Source organism: Balaenoptera borealis (genome assembly GCF_965194805.1).
Source record: "Balaenoptera borealis genome assembly, chromosome: 5".
Classification (NCBI taxonomy): Eukaryota; Metazoa; Chordata; class Mammalia; order Artiodactyla; family Balaenopteridae; genus Balaenoptera; species Balaenoptera borealis.
The window spans coordinates 86,450,535-86,468,373 of record NC_138862.1 but is presented as its reverse complement, the minus strand read 5'-3'; positions in this window follow the sequence as shown (position 1 = coordinate 86,468,373).

The following is a 17,839-nucleotide window of genomic DNA, read 5'->3' as shown; positions in this document are numbered from 1 at the left end:
TCCATATAAGAGGAAACTCTAGTGAATGAGTTGAGTTGTGTGTCTAATGTTCTCATTAGACCATAAACACTTCATAAATTCAGAAAAAGATGGTGCTATGTACTACAGTAGTCAGAGAAATTTTCACCCTGGGTATGCCTGAGATGTGAATTTCTCCTTGAAAGACGGGTTAGTTTCAGATGAAAATAGATTGGCTATCTGATTCAAGAACTAGTGTAAGCAAAGAGCATAGATGATACACTCAAGATTCAGCAGTGACTTAACACAACATTGTTAATCAACTACACTTCAATTAAAAAAAGAAAGATTTAGCCGTGATCATGTAGGTTCCCAGGAAAGCCCACCTGAGTGGGAATCTATCAGGATGACCACAAAGCCCATTATATGCCCTTACCCATAGTGTTTTAAGTGCTGACTTCTTTCATAAACATCACTGTGTCATGGATGGAAAATCGTTCTTTTTTTTTTTTCTGGCAGTGTGACGCAGCATGTGGGATCTTAGTTCCCTGACCAGGGATCCAACCCAGTGCCCCCCTGCAGTGGAAGTGAGGAGTCAACCTCTGGACCGCAAGGGAAGTCCCAGAAAATAGCTCTTAATTATAGGCTGGATTTAGCATCATTGTTTTACAAATTTACCTCCAGTCCTTTACACCATAAAAGAGCCATGAACTCCACCAAATATGTGTGCTCCCTGCTTCCAGCTGAAAGTCTGTCTTTTAGAACTCTATTATCCTCATCCTCCTAAGCCTTTGCATTTCATGGAACCCTTACCCCTCAAGAATTAGCTCAACCATAACTTTATACCTGAAATATTTCTGATACCTCCAATTTCTGAAACACTACCCCTCATTCACTATAACATTCACTATGTTAATTATAATGTAACCTAATTAACATTATCACACAACTATAATCATCTGTTTACCTATATTTCTCTCATACCAGATGATTGTTCTTCAAGGACATAAACAATATCATGTTCACCTTTTGATTCTTAGCTCCAAGTCCGATGCCTGACACCACCCTTTGATTCTTAGCTCCAAGTCCAATGCCTGACATATGTTAAATATCTAATTAAAGTTTCTGTTTTTTGGAAGAGAAGAGGAGGAATGAACTTCCACTGTGAGTACCTAGGTGACCTCAATTAGGCAGATCAGAAGCTATGAAGGTAAAAATAAGAACAGAGAAAGGAAGCACAGAATTTTTTCCCCTAGCGGAGCAGTACTAGACTAAATCGTGACTAAGGCATTTTGACTTTAAAGGCTTCTTCTTGTCTTTTTTTAAAATTTTATTTATTTTTGGCTGCTTTGGGTCTTCGTTGCTGCACGCAGGCTTTTTCTAGTTGCAGCAAGTGGGGTCTACTCTTCATTGCGGTGCGCAGGCTTCTCATTGCAGTGGCTTCTCCTGTTGTGGAGCACAGGCTCTAGGTGCGCAGGTTTCAGTAGTTGCAGCACATAAGCTCAGTAGTTGCGGCACACAGGCCCTAGAGTGCATGGGCTTCAGTAGTTGCAGCGTGTGGGCCCAGGGCATGTGGGCTTCAGTAGATGTGGCTTGCAGGCTCTAGACCGCAGGCTCAGTAGTTGTGGCGCACGGGTTTAGTTGCTCCACGGCATGTGTGATCTTCCCGGACCAGGGCTTGAACCCATGTCCCCTGCATTGGCAGGCGGATTCTTAACCACTGTGCCACCAGGGAAGTCCCTAAAGGCTTCGTATTAGGGCCTAGCCTCTAGGACCCCTGGTTCCCCCATGATGTCCTCAGCTGCTGTGAGCTTTTCACTTGGATTTGCCCTCCCCAGGCTTCATCCTATATCCCACACCTTTTCCTATTTCCTTTTCCTAAAATCCACCATTCTAGTTTCTCTCTTAACTTACTGCTCTCTGCTAGCAAACCTAAAACTTCAATGTGTGGAAATATGTCATTATGTATCCCAAGTGTGTTCCCCGGAGATGCTTCATTCAAAAGGATTTTCCTTCAATTTTCACTGCAAAGTAAAGGAGCTGTTAGTGGAGGATTACTGGACTGAATGTCAATATTATGACATAGCATGAGTGTGTTTCGTGTTTGGTAATTGCAATCATTGTTGCTTTTGTTGTGGTCATCCATTTATAATGCTTGGTGTCAGTCTATTTATCTCTTGTAAAAATAATATACAGTGTGTGTGTGTGAAGAAAAAAAAAAAGGATTTTCCTGTTAAATTTAGGAAATGTTTATACACAACCTCACCCTTGAGGACAAAATGTGCATTAACATATTAAAGGCTCAGAGAAGTCTTACACTGGAAAACTTTATTGATTTTTTTTAATCCTGCATTTTCCAAAATTATTTGTCAATGAAAGCTTTTTAAATACCACCCCTTAATGTCCCACAGGACTCCTGTTCCACGGAACACACCCCAGGAAGCACCAGCTAAGGATTAGCAGTTAAAGTGACTTACTTGAATCACAACAGGTATTTTCTAACATGGTCCGAAGGGATACATGCACCCCAATGTTCATTGCAGCACTGTTTACAATAGCCAAGACATGGAAGCAACCTGAATGTCCATCGACAGAGGAATGGATGAAGAAGATATGGTACATATATACAATGGAATATTACTCAGCCATAAAAAAGAATGAAATAATACCATTTGCAGCATCATGGATGGACCTAGAGATTGTCATACTGAGTGAAGTAAGTCAGACAGAGAAAGACAAATATTGTATGATATTGCTTATATGTGGAATCTAAAAAGAAATGATATAGATGATCATATTTACAAAACAGAAATGGACTCACAGACTTAGAGAAATGGTTACCAGGGCAGGGAAGGGTGGAGGGAAGGGACAGTTAGGGAGTTTGGGATTGACATGTACACAGTGCTATATTTTAAAAGGATCACCAACAAGGACCTACTGCTCAATGATGTGGCATCTTGGATGGGAGGGGAGTCTGGGGGAGAATCGATACATGTATATGTATGGCTGAGTCACTTTGCTGTGCACCTGAAACCATCACAATATTGTCAGTTGGCTATACTCCAATATAAAATAAAAAGTTAAAATAAAAGAAAAACGTATGAACCTTACACCTGATTAAAAAAACAACAACAGGTATTTTCTAAAGACTGTGTTTTAACCCAGAAGCCTGATTCTTTGGTAGGAATTTCAGGTGATTACTTGTGGTAGACTTTGTGGGTAAAGAATCTCTGTGGAGCGCTTCAGATTATGTCATGATGGAGAAACTTTTTTATATCTTTATTATGTGCCAAGCAACATACTATGTGTTTTCAAGTATCTTTTCCCAGTTAATTCAAAAAACAATCCTATGAGGCAGTTATATGTTTACTCATTTTAAAAATGAGGAAACTGATCTCAGAGGTTAAGTAGTTTGCCCAAGATCACACAGTTCATAAATGGCAAAGGTGAGTCAAATCCAGTTCTTATAGTATTAAATCTCATATTCTATCATTTTCACACTACCTGAATTTCTAGGTCAGTATTTCTCAAAGCTTGGTCCTAAGATGCTTAGCAAAAATCCGGATTCCTGGGGGACTTCCCTGGTGGTCCAGTGGTTAAGACTCCACTTTTCCACTGCAGGGAACGTTCCACTGCAGGGCATGCTGCGAGGCGCGACCAAAAACAAAAACAAAACAAAACAAACAAAATTCAGATTCCTGGGACCTATCCAGATGTACTAAATTAGAGTTTTGTGGCTGGACCAGGACCAGGTGGTTTTAACAAGCTCCTCAGTTGATTATTACTCAGTTTATTAACACTAAAGTTTGAGAACCACAGTTCTAGCTATATATTATTTTTATCACATTGCACTACCATCATCCAACTAATTCATCAATCAACACGTTATAATGTTGGTCTTGACTCACATTGCTGTACTCTCAAGGCCAGCCCAATCAAGTCTGCGTTGAATATTACCATATAGCTTCCCCTGAGTAAGGCAACTCATACCTTGAAGATGAAAGGGGCAACAAACGAATCTTCTCACTTTGAATGCATTGCTTTTGTCGATGATATAGGCACTCCCCACTTCAACTGGCTATCCCAGTGAAATAACATATCTCAATTGGCAAATATTTGAAAGCAAAAGATACCCAAAGAAAGGCAGTGTTTGAAATAACCAAAGAAACTCAGGGCTTTTGACTTTCTTCTCCTGAGTGATTTGTAAAAGGTTTTGCTTCTTTTATTGCTGATGCCTTTTATATATTAGTATATTCCTCTTTACTAATTCCCTAGACAAACCAGCAGTCCTTTCTGTTAAATGATCTGCCATTAAGTACAAAAAGGTCAAATAACTGTCATTTTCTCTTCACTGGACCATGTGAAATATTTCAACTCTACAGTGATGTGCTCTGGCCAAGAAATAAGAAAAAATAGCTAGAGTGTGTACAAATTTGTGTGGAGGGGGCAGGGGTGAGAGAGAGAGGGGAGGAGAGAAAATAGGTCTTTCTTCCCCCTTGTCTTTTTGTTTCTGAGTTAGAAACCATCTCTACTTTACCTCTTGTCTTCCCAGTTCATTACTATTGTTATAGGCGTCACATAATGTAACTGATGTTTCATTGCTCTGTACTTTCATCCAGGAGATATTACGTGAAGATAAAAGTGAAGGAAAAAGTAGTAACCAGGATGAAGAACAGTTATTAGAATAGGCATCTTGTTGACATACAGACACAGGTTGATGGCTCTCTGCCCTGATATTCATTCTCACCTTCTTCCTTATTAATACAACCCCAGCACTCTACTGCCCAGAATAAGGAAGGCAGTCCCTGCCTTCCTTGCAGCCAGGTGTAGCCATGTGTTTAAGAAATGGCTTTTGAAATACAACTGGAGGAGCTGTGTGGCAGTTTCTGGGAATCTCCTTGGCCCTCAATCTTCTATATCCCCTGGAATGCAAATGTGATGACTAGAGCTAGAATTGCTGTTTTGGACATGAGGTAAACTCTGAAGGCAAAGCAGCAAGAACAAAGGAGCTGCGGTCTCTGAGGGCCATGGAGTTACCACGTCAGCCCTGGAATCATTAACTCCACATTAATTTCACGTGAAAGAGAAACTTTTGACCTTGTTTAAGGCTCCATAACTCTGGGCTCGCTATCACATGCAGCCCAGCCTAGGCTAACTGACACAGCCTCTATTCCCACAGGGACTGCCTACAGCATGGCTCTGGTCCTGAATTTATTTTCATGTGAGTAAATAAAATAAAAGAGTTGCCATCTGGAATAATATTTTTGTTTAAAAAATTTTAAATTCTAGTTATCTTAACAGGATATTCAACTCGCAGCTACAAAGCTATGTGATTCCATGATTCTTTGATGGAATTACCTCGAGGCTCTCAAGGTGATATGGGAGATTGCGAAAGAGGCTGGGTATCTGGGATTCACACAACTTTTTCTTGTATAAAGTGCAATGTCTAGATTGACTCAATTTTAAAAGAAAACTAGATCACTGCTATTCCTAAAGTTCCTATATCTTGACTTTTTCTCTTCCATTTTAAATATATTTTCCTAACTGTGTACCTGATCACCACGGAAAATTTGGAAAACACCAATGTTTTTCTTTTTCTTTGTTTCCCCTTGCCCTTTGTTTCTCCCAGAAGTGCACAGCAAGGCAAGGGAAATGCCAAAATCTAGAGGAAGTTCAGGGAAAACCAAGGGAAAGGAAGGGGTGAGGTCTCCAGAATCCTCTATGCACCTGAATTGTCATAAGCTGGGTAGTGGTTTGAAGAGGAGCGGTTTACATGTCTGCTTTTTCAGAACAAGTCTCACAGTGGCACCTTCCTCTGTTGTTGTTTTTCCTAAACTTCTCCAGCTCTTTCTTCTTATGTAAATAAATATATGTCCTGCACCCCATTTCATGCTTTATTATTCCCAAATAGCAAATGCATTAGGCCCTTTGATTCATCTGTGGAGAATGCATTTTGAAGCAAAGCTTAATACCCTAAAATGGTTAGTTCATGGGGTTTTAATTTTAGGAATATCAGAAAAGCATTAATTCATAGTCTTCAACTGGCACAAAAACTCAAAGGATCTCCTCGTGGAAAATCCCCCCTCCTGTCCTTTGCTCAGAAGTGTGCGGGAGACTTAATGCAAATCAAAGCCCTCATAAAACTTGGGAAACTATGCTACCTGCTGGCTTCCTGGAGAGGCCGCCTGGACCACAGTCTTGAAGAAAACTGTCTCCATAGGGAAGGCGAGTCCTTGAAGTCTCATGGTGGTCAACCAAAGGAAAACTCATACCACCTCTGGGTCTTTCAAAATGTTTTTATTAGAGACCCAGTTTTAGTCGCATGACCAAAGGCAAGGTCTGAAGACCCCTATCTTATTTTTATTTTCTGCACTGATCAAACCACCCTGATCAGTGGCCCATCTGTGAAGATAGTATTGTTAGGTTCACATCACAACAATATTAACTTAAAATAGATGATGGCTCATAAAAACTGCATAATGCTAATGGCAATTTTGTGACTATTAACCCATGGGTCATTTTTTTCTCTATCTGCATAAGTATAACTTTTGAGCAAATCATTCTCCATGAAAATAAGTAGTTTCATAGTAAAAGAATAGTTGGAATATAATTTCTGCAAAACAAAACCAAACCAAATGAACAAACAAACAAACAAAAAGCCCAGAAGGAATGCTACTGCTGCTTCTCTGAATTTTCTCAACATAAAACTAAATTAAATGTTACCTGCCAAAATCCTCCTAATAGCAAGTTCCCTGGTGGTCTAGTGGTTAGGATTCGGCGCTTTCACTGCCGTGGCTCAAGTTCAATCCCCAGTCAGGGAACTGAGATGCTGCAAGCCACATGGCATGGCCAAAAAAGAAAAAAAATACTCCTAATAAACAAATATGGGGCGGGGGTCATTTGAGCAAAGCATTTTTAAGTGACATATTGTGTGTCTTTCAATTTTTTTTAAAAACAGCCTCTATATTAGTTTATTTTATCACTCAATATAATGCCCCACCTGGCTATCAACTATAGAAATTTTGTTCCTTACATGCTTCCTGGCCAAGGTCAGGATTGGGCTCAGCCTGTATTAGAACTCACCCTAAGGTTGGTCTAGGTAGGAGCAATCTTAGTTCATTGTCTTTAGAATTGTGTGCTCTGACGTTGGGCCCCATTTCTAGTAGCTAGTCTTTGTCCTTGAACAGGCCTTACCCTTGTACCCTTGAACTGGGTCCTGACTTCCTGCCCTGAACTGTTTTCTGACCTTGACACCTGCTTGGTTCTCCCCAGTTGTCCATGGCTCTGAAGCCGTATCCCTGAACGCCAGTCTGGAGATGGGGGCCCAGCTACCCGCTTCCACTTTTGCCTCGGCCTTCTCTTTCTGAATGTCCACATAATTCCGAGTCTGGGATTCTCTGCTGATCTTTGAGAACACCTAGCTCTTGCTGCTCTCTAACCAGACTACCATAGATGTATGTCTCCATTCTCGCTAGATATTGTCATCCATCCACCTAGACTCCTCCAGGACACTGCACACCCCAAAAGGCATGTAGATTTCCCAGATCCTCTCTGCCCTGCCTTGCCAGACTCTAAGCTACCCACCAACCTCCAGTGCACACACTGACTCCTTAAGATTATGTTGTTCCCATGTCCATCAGCTTGTTAATTTTAGGTTTTTAGTTCTAGGAAGGAAAAAATTAAAAGCTGTTTTCTCTACCTTACTTCAGGATTCAAGCATCTGGTACAAAGACAAAACAAAACAAAAACCAACCAACCAACACACAATAGCAGATATTCAACATTTATTTTAAAATCTCAGAATCCCGGAATCAAGGAGAGGTCATATATGTGATCTTGTAGCTTCCTACTCACTGCAGACATCCTTGATAGATGATCCTCAAACCTTTCCAGACAACCTGTCCCACTGTCAGCTATTTCCTCTTTCTATTGAACTGGAATCTGTAGCACTAAACATTCTATTCATTAATGAAAGATGGAAACAAAGAGTGTATGGAACTTCATAATCATCCATTCATTCCATGAACACAGTAGCAGGCACTGCATTACAGTTGCCCAGGAATCAGGGTGACAGAGCAGCAAGCTGGAGGCCAGAGAATTCTGTCAACTGCAGGGAAAAGCTGAGGTTGAGAATGGGGCAGGCCAGAAGGAGTGAAATGGGAAACTGGGAGAAGAAATCTTTTGAATCAGAATGGAGCAGGAATCTGTCTCTCTCATGTCCCTAGGGTCCCAGAAATGAAAGATATTTCTACATCAGAGGCCAGGCAATTCATAGGAAATTATGTAGAGCTACTGGGGGTTTTTCTGTTGTTGTTCCTTCAGTACCAATTTCCATCGCAAATTAGTTTTTTTCGTTTCACAGGTGAAAGTAGTCATTTCAAAAATATGGATTAAAATTGGCAGTTTTTGAAGTAAAAATTATCCAACCTTCAATTTCTTCAGCTTCTAAGAAAAAGAACCATAAGGCAGAATAATGATAATTAAATTCAGATGCTAGCCCCAGATTCTGTCATCTTGAAAAAGCTGTTTAACCTCTCTGAGCCTGAATTTCTCCATCTGTAAAAAATTAGAGTTAAAATACATTTTACCACATCACAGAGTTGCTGTGAAGCTACAAAAATAAAAGCCACCATTCATCAAACTCTGACTCTAGGCCAGACTTGGAGCTCTGCAATTTAGGTACATTATCTCCTAAATCCTCACAACAGTCCTGTTAGATAAGAACCCATTATCCCCATTTTCCAGATGATGAAACTGAGGCTTCCAAGGGTTCAGCAATTTTCCACTAGAACTTTAATCCGCATGTATCTGACTCTAAAACACTTTCTCTCAACTAGGTCTAAACTGTGGGAAAGGATCAGCAACTAGAGTTCTTATGTAAGCACATGAAAGGAAATATTAATAAGGATTTTTGTCTTCCCTACAATATGCCTTGTTTATATGAATTTGATGGTGGGTTTCTTGTTACTGTTTCACTGCAAAAGAAAAAAAAAGCATACTATTGTAAGAAAATTTTCAAACAACACAGAGTGTAATGAGTAAAAACTTCACACACACACACACACACACACACACACACACACACACACCGCCCAACCTGCCAATCTCAGTCTTGCTCTACCTCCCATTATTGAAAATTTGGAATTGTATCTTTCCAGAACTTTTCTATGCACTACACATATACCTATATAAAGAGAGAGATTTTACATCAATAGGACTACACTACACATATTATTCTGAGATTTGCCTTTTTTCACTAATCAATGGACCTCTTTCAATCTGCATAATATTCCATGTGTGGATGTACCATATTTTTTTTTTATTTTACTTTTATATTGGAGCAAGTTGATTAACAATGTTGTGTTAGTTTCAGGTGTACAGCAAAGTGATTCACTTATACATATACATGTATCTATTCTTTTTCAAATTCTTTTCCCATTTAGGTTATTACAGAATAGCACAGAGTTCCCTGTGCTATACAGTAGGTCCTTGTTGGTTATCTATTTTAAATATAGCAGTGAGTACACGTCAATCCTAAACTCCTAATCTATCCCTCCTCCCCATCCTTCCCCCATGGTAACGATAAGTTCATTCTCTAAGTTTGTGAGTCTGTTTCTGTTTTGTAAATAAGTTTATTTGTATCATTTTTTTTAAGATTCTGCATATAAGTGATATCAGATGATATTTGTCTTTCTCTGTCTGACTTACTTCACTTAGTATGACAATCTCCATGTCCATCCACGTTGCTGCAAATGGCATTATTTCATTCTTTTTAAAGGCTAATATTTCATTGTATATATGTACCGTCTCTATTATCTTAATGTTAATGGACTCAGTATGTTTCTAATTTTCAGTTATTACAAGAAATGTTATCATGAACACCTTTATACCTATATCTTTGAGCACATGTACAAAATACTTCTATAGAATTGTTTTTAGAAGTGGTTTGCTGGGTCAGGGAGTGTGTATACTTTTAATTTTGATGGGTATTGTATAAATTCACATTCCACCACAGTATATGTGTGCTCTCTACGTCCTTACCAAAACTAGACATGAGCAGGCTTTTACATTTCTGCTAGTTTAATGGAGGAAAAATGATAACTTGCTATCATTTGCATTTCCCTGAGTGCTAATGAGATTATACATTTGTGTCGACTACCTAGTTGTATTTCATCTTCCAAGAATTATTTGCCTCTCTATATCCTTTGTTCAATTTTACACTGGAATATTTTTCTTTTTACTGTTGGATTTGAAGGAGAACTTTACATATTGTAGATATTACTCCTTTGAATATTATATGTATTGCAGATATTTTCTTCCAATTTATTGCTTGTCTTATAACATTTTTAAATGGGTAAAACAATTTTTTACTTTTATGTAGTTAAACTTCTTTTCATTTATGACTTGGCAGCTTTATGTATTGCTTAGAAACTTCTTCCCTGGTTAAAGATCATAAAAAACATTCTCTTATATTTTCTTCTAGATTTTTATTACTTCCCTTGAATATTTTCATGTAAAGTAAGGATCTAATTGCATCTTTTTTTAAATGAGCAACCCAACTGACTCAACATGTGAATTGAATGGTTCATCTATTCCACTGATTTGAAATGTGCTTTTATCATAACTACATCAATGTGTACATTGATCTTATTCTAGACTTTGTATTCTGTCCCCTAGATCACTTGTTCTATCCGTGTATCACTACCCCTTGCATATTAGCTAGCGTATCTGTAGCATATATTCATTTGCTGCTGGTAAGGCAAGTCTTCAAAGATAGTACTCTTCCTAAATTTCCTAAGCCATTATAAGTAATGGTATCAAGGGATCCAGATATACCCTACCTGCCCATTTACTCTTGGAACTGCTAAATTCATAGGGAAGATAGTGCTACTTTCGATGAAAACATCATTAATACATATTGTACTCAAAAAAGTCTGTTTGAAGCTACCTAAAACAGCAAATTCAACACTACATCATACCAAAGCCATTATGTCTCTGATTGAGTGATTTTGAGAACTCCAGCCCTCTGCATCTTTCCCTCTTTTCCCAATTAATATGGTCAAGAGATAAATATCTCTCAAATCTTATTCCTTTGGAAAGGCAGGGAATTGATTAAAAATCCTGGTTTTCATAATTCATAACATAACATACTGTCCATGTAATTTGGAACATTCATTTTAATACACATTTTTAAAATAATGATGATTATATAATAGAGATATTTAAATAATTAGAGCCAGCATAGTTCAGTGATTTAAATTATGGGCTTTAGAATCAGACATTTTAATTCAAATCATAGATCATGGTAAGTTACTTAACTTCTTGGGAAACTCAATTTCCTCATCTATAAAATAAAGATTAAAATGCCTACCTTGTCTGCGGTTTGTAAGGATTAGAAATAATGTATGTAAAGTATTTAAACATTGCAGCACTTAGTAGGTACCCAATAAATTGTGATTGTTATTCTATTGTATCTCTTGCATGCATGTAGCAGTTTTCTCTTTTCAAAGTGCTTTTGTGGGTCTTTTTCTCTTCCTGTTCTTTTTATGGATGAAATGTGGGCACAAAGACATTGAGAGGGAGGGCTGCTGGCAATTGTTCACTGCTGTGGAGGGAAACAAGGGTGAGCTTAAGAAAGCACTGTACACTGTGGAATCTTAAGGACTCATTCCTCTTGCACCCCCAGTCAAGACCTGAGAGGCAAAGCTCCTTTGAGAGCATTTGAGTGTTAGAAATTTATGAGGTTTTTATAAGATGATCCATTTAAAATAGATCATACTTAATCCCATTGAGGATCTGGTTTAGATGAGCTTTTCTTTTCTATATAACCATTGTGAATGAAAAATAGTGTCAAAATTCTAACTTCCTTACATTTACACGAAAGTCACTGGGGAAATAAAGTTGTATTTACATTTTGCATCATTTACTTGATCCTCATGTTAGGCCAATAAATTACATATTAAAAGTCCTCAGTGTCCAACTTGCTTACCTGCTATATTAACCAATTAATTGTGCTATAACTTTTATTGGATGTGCTATTTAGAGGTAAGCTTAAATGGCTAGGTGGTGGTTTCAGTTCAAGCAATGAACAAGTGTATTTTTTCAACATTGTAAAAACATTCACTTTCTATCCATTTGCTAAGAATGACTTGCCTCAATATTTTCTTCCCACCCCTAGAGCATTGATCGACATGCTTTGGTATATGTGCAATTTAGCATAGAATAACAGGGGCAATAAAGAAATAAACCTCAGTTCACTCATAAAGAGGTCATTCTGGGACCAAGTCAGAGAATATAGGTCTTGGGGGGGTGTGTGCAAAAAAACATGTTATTGACATTAATTACTGTTTACTTCAAAGCAGAGAGTTACTTTCTGGGACCCAATGTCTAATATGGATCATTTTGAGGCATAAGATTATATGAAAACTGACATCTGATGTAAAAGGTAGAGTGAATAATACATATTTTATAAGTTTACAATGTAGTATTTGAAATGCATTTGAATCTAATCATCATTTTCCTTGTGAATGGTAATATGATAAAAATACAAATTTAAGCCGATTCTTAAATGGACAAAGCAATAACTACATATGAATGAAAAACAAATCAACACTTTTAAAAATTATCAAAAAGGTCCATTGGCACATAAATGACCATGTATTTTTACATTTTGCATTTGCAAATAATGAAGCCTCACATGGATCATCATAATGGTTACTGGTTTTTAATATTGGGCAAAGCACAAATACAAAATGTACTTGAAGCTCAGCTTTAAGTAGATTACGAACATTTAATATAGAATGTTATCATAATATTCAGAGCACCAAATTGCAGACTTCTGTCACCCACTTTCAAGCATGCTTCTGAAGATCATAGTTAATTCTGCTGATTTATGGTAATGCTGCAGCATTATCGTCCACAGCATCAGAAACCACTAACAAGCTTAGTATAAGCTTGGGCTGAAATGGTTTGAGGTTTAAATTTCTGTAACGATTATAAAGTAGAAGGAGTAAAATCCCACTTCAGCAAAAAAAAAAAAAAAAAAAAAAAAGTACTGCATTTCCACTTACTATCATGTCCATCCCCCCACCTCCCAGTAGCCTTCCCCAACTGCATCAAGAAAAGTAACTTCTAATGGACGGGCATTTAAAATTTTCCACATAGTCTTTTCTGAATGGTAATATTCCTAATTCAAATATATAATGCTCACAGCTTTTCCTTGCTGAGGAAGACTACTCTAAAAGAGTTTACCCTATCCTTCGAAAACGGTTGCTCTTTTTAAAACAAATTCCATTTTGGAAGCTCCTTTTTTTGAACATTAATTTACATTACATTCAATCTTCTAGAAAATCGTTAGAAATCAGAACATTTTAATGGCCATTATCTTCTTCTGGCCAAATGATTGTGTCATGTTAACGTGTGGCCCTTAAGCAGATGAGACCCATTCGTCTGTCTTTTTTCGGGCTGTGGAAAGTCAAACGAAGCCCCGGTTTGAATCAGCACAGTAAAATAGGGGCCTGTCTATCCAGACCGCTCCGCCAAAGGTGAGTGCGTCCTTGTCATTGAACACAATGAGCAGAGGCTAATAGTGGCAGGGGATTTGTGGCGTCTTCAAGAAGAAAAATACAGTAACAACCACACCATCCCTGCTGCAAGATAGAAGAGCCGCTCCCGTGATCGCAAACCGATTTCCAAGAAAGTGAGCTAAAGGAAGAACCCTGTGTCCCACACTTGTGGCTGTATCCTCCTGCGTGGAATAAGACAGAAACAGGTTCAACAGGAATTGGCTTCATGTTTTCTATAAGAATGTAAGTTCATGTCATCATTCAGAGCTTTAGCTAGTGCCTCTATGAAAAAGCCAATCTTGCCTTTGGTTCTTGGGAAATAGCCACAATTGAAAAATAGGAGGGGGCGGGGGACATACCTTCCACAAAGGTGCTAATGGTCTGGGTGGGGGCGGAATTGGGCACAGGTTCACCAGGAATCCTTCCTGAAAGAGTAGGATTTGGTCCAGCAGAATGTACCTCCCCAAACTCTAATTTCAAAATCAACTGAGAAACAGGCTGACACTTAGGACACAGGGAAAACACACAAGTAAAGAAAACAGAATAATCATGTGTGTTAATCTACACTCTACCTCTGCACCAAAAACCAAATAAGAAGGAATATCTCATGACACCTGTTTTCATTTGAGAGAGAAATTTTAGTATGCATGACCAAATTTTAGTATCCCTGAAGGCAAAATCTTGTTCAGGAAAAAAACAAAAACAAAAAACGGAGATTCCTAAAATTTTTTCTCTCCTCTAAGAGGGATAATGGTTTTTATGCGGGTGGGGGAATTATCTCTTCAGAGAATATGCATAAAGCATTGGACTCCTGCTCTGAGGAATAGCAGTGGATGGGAGCGAATGAACGAGTAAGGGGTGAAGTACAGTTAGGTTGGTGGGAAACTAAGGAAGGAAGAAAGGAGACGGAAGCGTCTGTGGGGATTTGGTACAACGATGGCAGGGGTACCCAGGGAACCGAGGCTTTGTGATTCCTAATGGACTTCCCAAGGCAGAGTAGCGAGGTCAGTAGCGACTGTTCAGTATAAAGTGGGTAACGGGATCAAAACACACAAACAAACAAACAAAAAGCAAACCCAAGAAGGAAAGTAACTCGTCATTTCACGCCTTTTAGAGCCCAGAGCGATACGGGGAAACCACAGGTCTCCCTGAGATTCCGGATGGCTCATCTTCTGAAGTTCAAACACCGACTCCTCACTATGGCTTTCTTTTCAAGATGTCATTCTCCCGCCTCCATACCCACTACCAAACAAACATAGAAAGCTACTACTGTTCTCCCCATGCACTCCATTTTCTTCCAATCTGAGAGCCATTTGTGTGTATAATTGAAAATTAGCAGTGCAGCTGTTTGAAGAGAGTAATTTATCACAGCGCATTGTTCGTGCCTGACACTTTAGACCTGGCTCTAACAAGCCAGTGGTTGCTGGGGGTTGAGCTGCAGAAAGCGATTCGGCTGTAATGCTGCGTTTCCCCCGCTTTGTTGCTAATTGTAGCCTCTTTTTCTCCATTGAATTGGGAGTTGAGTAAAAGAGCTTGTTTGCTCTGTGCGGTGAGGCTGCCAGGGCCGCTTGGGCTATTATCACAAGATACTCTTGATCTTTTGAAAAGCAGGAAATAGAATTTTTCTCCAACAGGGAAAGTAATTTGCGATGCGTCCATTAGTTCTTCATTAAAGCAAGATTAAATTGCACGGCAAATCACATCTGTGTTTGGATGATTAAAGGGTGGCATTTTAGAGGCCAAAACTAATTACTAGTCAAAATGAATGGGAGTGAAAAAACAGTCATGTTTTTACATTAGATAGTGTGGCTTGTAATTAGATTCAAGCTAATTCCACTATTTCTTCTCTTTTAATGAGATGAGCCTGTCCTCAGCGTTTTCTAGGCCATGCTAACAATCCCAAATGTATAATTTTGATAATACTAAGAGTTTACTTTATTGAAATTTCTTTGCTACCTGCCACAAGTGACTGTTCTCTCCAGTGGTACTTCATTACATAGAAACATAGCTACTCAGCAGTATAGTTTACAACAAGAGTCATTCCTACAGGAAAAAGAGTAATTTTAAATGAATGTGCATAAATGTATATACGTAAAAATGTATATTTTAAAATGTTATTGAAATTAACCATCTCCTGAAATTTGTACAAAACAAATCCTTCTCAGGTGGGCAACTAAAACAAGTACCTTTAGCAATGAAGAGTAAAGAGTAAGGTTTGCACGCGATAAGTATTGAAGGGCTCCACATTCAGTGTGCATTTGGATATTATTGTTTCTTTCCTGCCTTGCAATATAATTTTTCTCATATCTCCTGTATGTTTTCACCTTCTCCTATGAGTAAGGCATGTTATGATGAATTCCCCTCTGATTTCAGTTTTTATTTTTATTTAAAACAAACATGGGAAAATTAAAAGCATTGCACCAAGGAAAAGAAACACGTGAAGTCAAGACTCCTAAAGCAATTATGATATTTCTCAAAAGTAGGTTAGATTTGCTCTCAGAAATATGTTTCAGTTTTTAATGGTGGAAAAATGGTAATTTCTGAAATAACCACAAATCATATTTAGATGAGTCAAGCAATTATTGAAGGAAAAAAGAAGGAAATGGGCATTTACTGACCTAGGTGCTCTTGGATGTGTTGCCTTATCAGAAACACCCTGGGAGGACCAGAATCCATTCAATTCTCTGGTCTGAGTTTTTTAATACATCAGCTTCAGTGGCCTCAGTGAAGTGGGAGCCTACTAAACAGGACAACACAAAGTTTTCCCTCTCTAGCAATTAACTCGGACTTTGACATCAGAATTTCCAAATCTCTCATGATTAAGGCAATATTTTAATAAAAGTCTTTGTAGCAAAGTCCCTACTGCATCTTCAGGCCAAAGACTGCACTTTCTTCCCCAGTGTATTTCCAAAGCCTAGCACTTCTTATGGCAATGGGATAAAGGAATAATTGACCAAAAGAAAAGAGAACAAATAAATAAATGAATTGGGGGAAAACAATCTTTGCAAATCAAATTTTCCTCAGTAGTTTTAAAATGAACTCTATGAAATGTGGGCTGTTATTCCTATGTGATATAGGCAAACAGCATACAGCATTTTAAAACATGTGAACATGTAGTTTACATGAACTGCCAACATAGAGATAAGAACAGGAACAGGATTCCTGAGATCTAGTAATTGTACCAGACACATGAATTTTTATATTAACCATTTATTTGTCCATTTACTCACTTATTCATTCATTCCATTTTTTAGCTGAATTTTATTAGGTTAATTGCATTCTTTAACTTTTTGTACTATAGTTTTCATTTAACCAACACTTAATATGTGATGTTTCCTAAGACAACAATAGCTCCTATTCCATTTTTATTTTGCCCTAATCTCTTGCATCTTGTCACAAAGATGTCACAATGGCACAGACAGACATTTAAAAGACTCTCCTGGTACAAAGCAGAAGATGTACCATGTAACACACAGAGGCAGTCACAGTGAATACTAACCGTTCATATGTGTGGTGCTTTGACTGCAGTGCAAGTGAATAGTTAGAGATGATTTCCTTTGATACCAACCCAAGAAAGTGGATAAAACCAAAGTTTGTGATCTATGGTTCCACATGAACAAGTGGTTCTAATTTACGTTCTTGTTGGCCATCTCAGGAGAGTGTTAAGAGTTCGAATGGTCCCTCAACCAAGTGTCCCTAGAAAGAAGTCTGTACTCAGCAACCTTCACTGAAGACTCATGGAGAGCTCTTTTCCCGTTGCTTTGGGAACATGTTTCTTACCTTCAGGAAATTTGAACTAAGGATGCTTGTTGGTGATTTTCAAAAAAACCTAGCAGTTACTACACATACCATTAAATTCTCTTTCTTATGACTGACACTCTTGAAAGCTGTAAAGCAACAGTATCAGTTGACATTCTACAAGTATTTATTGAGGGCCTCTGCGTGCCAGGTAATGGGGATACAGTAGTGCATAAAAAAGTTTCTGCTCTCATGGAGCCTATAAAACACAGAAACAAATAACAATAGCTTAAATATTGTCTTCAGTAAGAATTAAGAGGCCTTTACCAAGAGGCACATGAAAAGATGCTCAACATCGCTAATTATTAGACAAGTGCAAATCAAAACTACAATGAGCTATCACCTCACACTAGTCAGAATGGACATCATCAAAAGTCTACAAACAGTAAATGCTGGAGAGGGTGGGGAGAAAAGGGAATCCTTCTACACCATTGATGGGAATGTAAATTGGTGCAGCCATTATGGAGAACAGTATGGAGGTTCCTTAAAAAACTAAAAATTGAGCTACCATATGATCC